Source organism: Eulemur rufifrons, chromosome 9 (assembly GCF_041146395.1).
Source record: "Eulemur rufifrons isolate Redbay chromosome 9, OSU_ERuf_1, whole genome shotgun sequence".
Taxonomy (NCBI): domain Eukaryota; kingdom Metazoa; phylum Chordata; class Mammalia; order Primates; family Lemuridae; genus Eulemur; species Eulemur rufifrons.
The window spans coordinates 30,840,763-30,848,209 of record NC_090991.1 but is presented as its reverse complement, the minus strand read 5'-3'; positions in this window follow the sequence as shown (position 1 = coordinate 30,848,209).

Sequence of the window (7,447 nt, the reverse complement as noted above, 5' to 3'; positions counted from 1 at the left end):
TTAGAAAATAAAGTACTTTCTTATTTCTGAAAAGCAGCTTTTTCTTTGTTTGTTTTTCTTTTTTCTTTCTTTCTTTCTTTTTTTTTTTTTTTTTAAATTAGCAGCAGTATTTGAGGGTGGTTGAGGATGAGAGAGAACATAGAGAGAGAACTGGTTAAGCGCCTGACAATATCTACCTCTTTATGTAATGGAAATTGAGCTTTACTTGTTTTGTTTTTTCCACCTTAATTGTGATTCAAGTTCTCCATAATCTCCAGTGAATAAAAACAAAAATGAAAGACAATGGAGAAATTCCACATATATAATATTTCAACTTCTCTCCCAATCCTTTCCCTGATAAGCAGTTTTTACACTGAAGTAGACATACACTAGATGCATATCTGTTCCCTCAACTCCTTCAGGTCTTCTCAGGAAGAGTATCTCTGATCACATCGTAAAACTACAAATTCCCCAATCCTCACAATCTAGCTCCCTTCCCTACTTTATTTTTTCTGTAGTACTCATGTTCTTTTATACTATCTATACATGTTTAATTTGCCTTTCTTCTGTCTTCCCCTCAACAGAATGTGAGTTCCAAGAGGGCAAGGATTTTTATCTGTTTTCAAGTGTTCCCTATTATCATTGAAGATGAAATTTTAATTTGTTTTTCTCCTTTTTCTTTCTTTTTGCTTTCAGAACTGAGAAGAGGAATGTCTACTGCCAACTTCTACCTGGAGGTATGTATATTCCAGTTAATAGTTTCATCAGTATCTATTTAATCTTCTGTCATTCCTATTCTGATATTTTTGTATTTTCCCCAACTTTCCTAGATGATATTTTTAAAAACCATAGCAATTGTTTTGTGATGTTCCAGGTTTTAGGATTATTTATACATTCTCCTGGGCCCTGTTGACTCCTCACTCCACAACACTTTACATTTTATTAATTTCTGGGTTTTTATCTTCATTATTCTTCCCAATAATTGCATTGCTGTTGGGTTGGGTTTTATTTCTATTTTTTGTATCTTTTAAAATTGAATATTTATTTTATCTCTAACCCATTTTTTTAAAATGTTAAAATAGTAAATGCTAATAATTACCCATGAGACAGAATCTATGTTCTATTCGCTTGGGTGTACAGTGTTATTATTATTCCCTTTCAAAGCATCTCATTCTGGTTTAAAATTGTCATAAGAAAATGATAAAGCAGAATTAATACCCACTAAATTCTAGAGAACTAAATATTTTTAACTTAAATATTATTATACTATAGGTTGCTCATGTTTTAGTTTTTGCCTTGTGCTCAGACAATACAAACTATTAAGCAATTTTGAAATTACTAACTTTCCTTTTTGGTAGGAAAATAGTGGGAAGGTATTTTCAATATAGCATTATAGAAAAAAATGACCATACATTTTCCCTTTGATCAGCTGACCTTCAGTGGAACATAATCTGCCTACAGTTTTAGAGGCAGCAATGCACTATTTACTACCTTATGTTTCTCCCCCAGTATATCATGTTTCAGAAGATGGACATCTCAATCAAAATGAACCAATTCAGGTACAGAAGAAAATCAATAAGAGTTTTATCCCTAGTCATTTACAATTGGGACATGAAATAACTATGCCAGTGAGCAACAGCTTCTTGGAATGAAAAGTAAAACACAATAAGGTCAATTTGGGGCCATCCCTATTGGGGATTGCAGAATAATAAACCATCCAAAAACATAATATCTTCAAACAATATCTATGTTTTAGTGCTTGATTATTTATGGTCAGCAAATTAAGTGCTTCTTGGCTTGGCTTGATTCCTTCATGGAATTTTGAGCAGCTGTGAGCCAGACAGGCAACTCTGTTCTTGGGGAATGGCTGTTTGCCAGCTGGATCACCTTGGTCTCATCCTTTTGTCTTATTTCTCTGTGTCTCTTACATCTTTCCAGAAGTCTAGCCTGTTTCATAGCAAAGCTGAAGTGTAAGTGCAAAGAAGCCTAAATGTACAAGAAAGCATGCTAAGCAGGCAAAGCCCTCCCCCTTTATTTTGGAGGCCTAGACTCAGAACTTGTACGTAGTCACTTCTGCCATGTTCTATTAGCCAGAAGATGTTGAAGGGCCATCTCAGAGTCAAAATATAGATGGAGAATACAAAGTATGGGGCAATGGGTATAGATAGAGGGAGGCCATTAATTCATGTCATGATAACAATCAGCTACCACAGTCTTCACCCTAGAACCCATGGATGTCTTCTTATATGTAAAAAATGATCTTGGGATTTATCCTTAATGATATTTCAGTAACTTGGAAAGTTCATGGCTGTTATCTCTTGAAATTTGTGTGTGCTCCATTTTCACATCCCTTTCCTTCTGGAGATTCCATTACATATATTATATGCTAGACCATCTGATCTCCTACACATCTTAGACTCTCTGTTCAATTTTTTTTCATAATTTTTCTCTAACTGTCCATCTCATACTTTCTATTGCTCTGCATTCAAATTCCCAAATTCTTTTCTATGGTTAGTCCAATCTGTTGTTAAGCACATACAGTGAATTTATTATTTCAGATATTATAATTTTCATTTGTAACATTTCCATTTCATTCTTTTTTCCATGTCTCTGCTAAAAGTCCCATATATTTATACATGTTGTCCACATTTTAAACCAGTTTCTTTAGCATTTTTACCACAGATATTTTAAAGTGCCTGAATGATAATTCTAATATTTGAGCCATCTCTACTTCTACTTCTATTATTTCCTCTCTTGACTATGGCATGCTCTCTCTCTCTCTTTTATTCCTCTCTCTTTCCTTTCTGTGTGTTTTATAAATTTATCATATACTGATCATTTGTGCAAAAGAGCAGTATAGAAAGAAGTAAATTGTATTTACATTTAGAAAAAGGAATATACCCTTTTGTAGTAATCTCCTATAATTAGGGGCTCATTTAATCTCATCTGTATTGATCTAGGCCTGAACTTTGTGGCATCCATAGTGTGAGTGGCTTTAGTTTGTGTTAGTTCATTACTGGGCTCACATGTTTAGAGATTGAGGTTGGGTCTTTCTATCCTGTGAGGCTTAGGTCTGAAAATTTGTGAGATTCTAGAGATATCATTGTCCTTTATAGCTGAGGGGCCAGCTTTTGAAATTGTGGAATAGCTCTCTCTGCCTTCTACCAAGACAAAGATTTTTCAGTCTCTGGAGAATTTTCTTTGGTCATAAAATCTGGTACAAACTTTCAAAAACTATTTTAAAAAAGTTTCCTCCTCATATGCTGCTCTGCCTTGTTTTTAGCCCTTGACAGGTGAATTTCAGTGTGCCTCGTATTTATTACCTCAGGTATCCTACTCTGTCTACATCTTCAGAAAATGGTTTCTAGGTAGTTGTAGGAGGCCTCACAAACCTGGAGATATCTTTCTCAAATCTCCTATTCTGTATCTCAGCCTTTGTCACATTGTCCCAGCATAATTGGTGAAGATTCATAGAAGAATTGGGCAATGTGTGCAGATGTGTTTTATGTCTGGGGTTCCTGAGAATTCTAATTGTCATGTAAGCCAAGATAAAGCTCTTAAAACTATTTAAATAATTTTAACACTTCAGCTTAATCCTTTTTACTCAAATTAATGGCAAATTCCTCATTCTCTGATCATTCTGCTACAGATAAATCCAGATTCTCTTTCTTATAAAAGACTCATCAACACATGAATGCATTAATAAAATGTGGCATATGTATATCATGGAGTAGTACTCAGCCATAAAAAAGGTGATGAACCTAATATCTCTTGTACTATCGTGGATGGAGCTAGAGCCCATTCTTCTAAGTGAAGTATCATAAGAATGGAAAAACAAGCACCACATGTACTCACCATTAAACTGATACTAATCTATCAACACTTAAGTGCACATATGGGAAGTAACATTCATCAGGTGAGAGGGGACAGGAGGGAATGGGTAAATTCACACCTAATGGGTGCAGTGCGTGCTGTGTGGGGAATGGGCAGGCTTGTAGCTCTGACTCAGGCAGTGCAAAGGCAATTTATATAACCAAAGCGTTTGTACTCCTATAATATTCTGAAATAAAAATAAATAAATAAAAGATTCATAAATTTCGAGCATTGAGATCATGGTTTATTTGCATCTAGAACTTTCTGTGGGCTCAGAAAAACTATGGTTTTATAGTTTATTTGATTTATTTTAGTTGTTAGGAAAAAGAACATTTTCTTGTGACTTTCTACATCCTAATAAGATTATACTTCTTGCATTTTATTTACTTGTTTATTTATTTATATTTGAACAAATTAATGGGATACATGTGCAATTTTGTTACATGCATAGACTGCCTAGTAGTCAAGTCAGGGCTTTTAGGGTATCTATCACCTGAATAATGTACATTGGACTCATTAATTAATTTCTCATCATACCCCCCCCACACACTCTCACCCTTCCAAGTCTCCATTGTCTGTCATTCCACTCTCTATGTCCCTGTGTACTCACCCATTTATGAGTGAGAACATGTGACATTTGACTTTCTGTGCCTGGCGTATTTTACTTAAGACAGTGACCTCCAGTTCCATCCAAGTTGCTGAAAAAGAGATGATTTCATTATTTTTGATGGCTGAATAGTATTGCACTATAAATGCATACCACATTTTATTTATCCATCCATCCATTGATATTGAGATATGTTAAAGTTCTTGAATGATAATTCTAATATTTGAGCCATCTCTGAGGTCAATTCCATATATTTGCTATTGTGAATAGTGCTACAATAAACTTATGAATACAGATCTCTTTATAATATATTGATTTTTTTTCTTTGGGTGGATACCTAGGAGTGAGATTGCTGGATCCAATGGTAGTTCTATTTTCAGTTCTTTTTGAAATCTCCATAGTTCTCTACAAAGGCTCTACTAATTTACCTTCACCAGCAGTTTATAAGTTCCCATTTCTCACTGTTGTCACCAACATCTGTTACTTTCTGACTTTTTAATAATAATCATTCTGACTGGGGCAATATGGTATCTCACTGTGGTTTTAGTTTGCATTCTTCTGATGATTAGTGATGCTGAACATTTTTTCATATACTTTTTGGTCATTTGTATGTTTTCTTTTGTAAAATGTCTATCTGTGTAGTTTGCCCACTTTTTAATGGGATTATGTGTTTTTATTGTTGTTATTGTTGCTGCTGCTGCTGCTGCTGCTGCTGCTGCTGCTGCTGCTGCTGCTGAGTTGTTTGGGTTTCTTGTATATTTGGGACATTTGTCCTCTATTCAATAGTTTGCAAATATTTTCTCCCTTTCTACATGCTATCTCTTTGTTGATTATTTCTTTTACTATACAAAAGCTTCTGTGTTTAATTAAGTCCAATTTCTCTATTTTTTGTTTTTGTTGCCTGTGTTGATGAGGTCTTAGTTATATATTTCCAAATATTATTCCAAATTAGCATTATTTATTTAGCTATTATAATAATACAGAGTATAAATAAATAGGGTAAAAATAATCAGGTGTGCCCCCTTGCCCAAAGGAATATAACATTAAATGTTAGACCCTAAAATTGAAGGTATTTCGTTTATATTGTGAAGTAGTTTATTTGTTGAAAGCAAATATATTATATTGTCTTGCCTTTTGTTACTTTTATAAAAGTTGAATTTATAGTAATATTCTGAGTTTATCCTCCTCTATGATGGTAAGGACACACAAGAAACAACAGTGTGTTAAAACAACTGAAAGAGAATACTTCCATTCTCAAATACATAATTAACTTAGAGAATCAACTGAGAGTTACAGGTATTCATAAATATGTGATTCATTATAATTAAAAAATAAAATTATTAGCATTCTATACACTTGGAATTAATCAAAGCAAAGTGTAAAATAAAGCAAACCAACAAACCAACAAAACAAATGTTATCCATTGAATTTGCAATTTATAGATAACTTAGACTTACCAATGTTATATTCATATCTAGGTAGGCACACATCTCTACCTCACCTTTCTGGGAAAAATAACAGGCTCTTATACTTCAGAAAAGTTGTTATGATATACAGGCAATTGAATGATTAATGCAAAATCAATACCCGTACCACCAAGAGTCTACCTGATTTATCTTACAATCAACATGGGAAAATCATTTTAACGTTATGACTCAGCAGCTGTCAAGATATGAACCTCTCAGAAAATGATTTCAAGGTAGGAATTGACTTGCTTACTCTGAAGAAACAGGAGAGAAAGAAAATGTTGGTAGAAATTTGCCCAAAGGTGTCCCTCAAATATACCAAGTTTGCTTTCCCATTCTCTCTCTCTCTCTTCAATAATTTTCTTCAACCATTGTTGCAGAACACAAACGATGCAGTCAACAATAAACTGGACAGAGTACTACTGCCCTAGAGAAATTATGTAAGTGTGAAATAGCTAAGTGAAATCATTTAACCAAAACTTGCTTGGAATAGCTCTAAGCTGCTAAGTTAGGTAGGGAGAGTATTAGAGCCATTTGACATTTACACCTATATAGTTTCTGTCTTACAGAGAATCCCTCAAGACTCTGACTACTGAAGCTTCCTCCCCAGAAACCACCCTTATGCACCACAAAATCCTCATCTCATAAACAACAAGACTTTTTGAAGCGTATCAACAGATTAATTTAGATAAAAGCTGAGAAAATTCTAATATTGCCAATCTAAAGTCACCAGGCTGAGGCAAATTGCCCACAGTTCTGGAAAACTAAATATGGCCTGTATTCAAACGTTTTTCAGAAGCCTGATACCATAAAATCTTGAATTTTATTTATAAATCACTTTTAAAGTAGACTAGGTACAGAAGGTAGTTATCACACACCAAAAATAAATTGATTCACCCTTCTTCTTTAGGCAATAATGCACGGTTTTTGATCTAGAGGTATTCCCATTGCTGGCTTGTGCCTTAATTAAATCATCAATTACACAAAACTATCAAAAAAGAAATGCTCTCCAGGTGCCTTGAACATGATCATCAATGTATAGACACTGCAGTGGTCATAGACTTCATTTCTTGAATCAGATACACTAGAATTCGGTTCGTGTATGTGCCATACATTATCTGTCTAACTTTAACTGAATTACATAACCTCTTCAATCCCCAGCTTTCTCATCAGGAAAATTGAACTAATAATAATATATAGCATATGGGTTGCAAGATTACATGAGAAAAATCTCATGCAAATGCCTAGGTAATATCCTGGCATATCACAAATGCTCAATACTCAAATTTTCTAACTCCATGTTTTTCTAATGTCCTGTTAGAAATCTACTGAATCAAGGTCCTAGCAAATTTTTCTAGAAAGAAAAGAAAAGAAAGAACAAACGAACTTAGAGTGCAATGGTCAATTTTTTCAAAGATGAATATGCACCAGAACTATTATAGTATTTTAATCAATTAGTGGTAATTTTTGTCATCCCACAGAATATGTGAAGATATTTTTACCTGACGTATATTTGTAACAA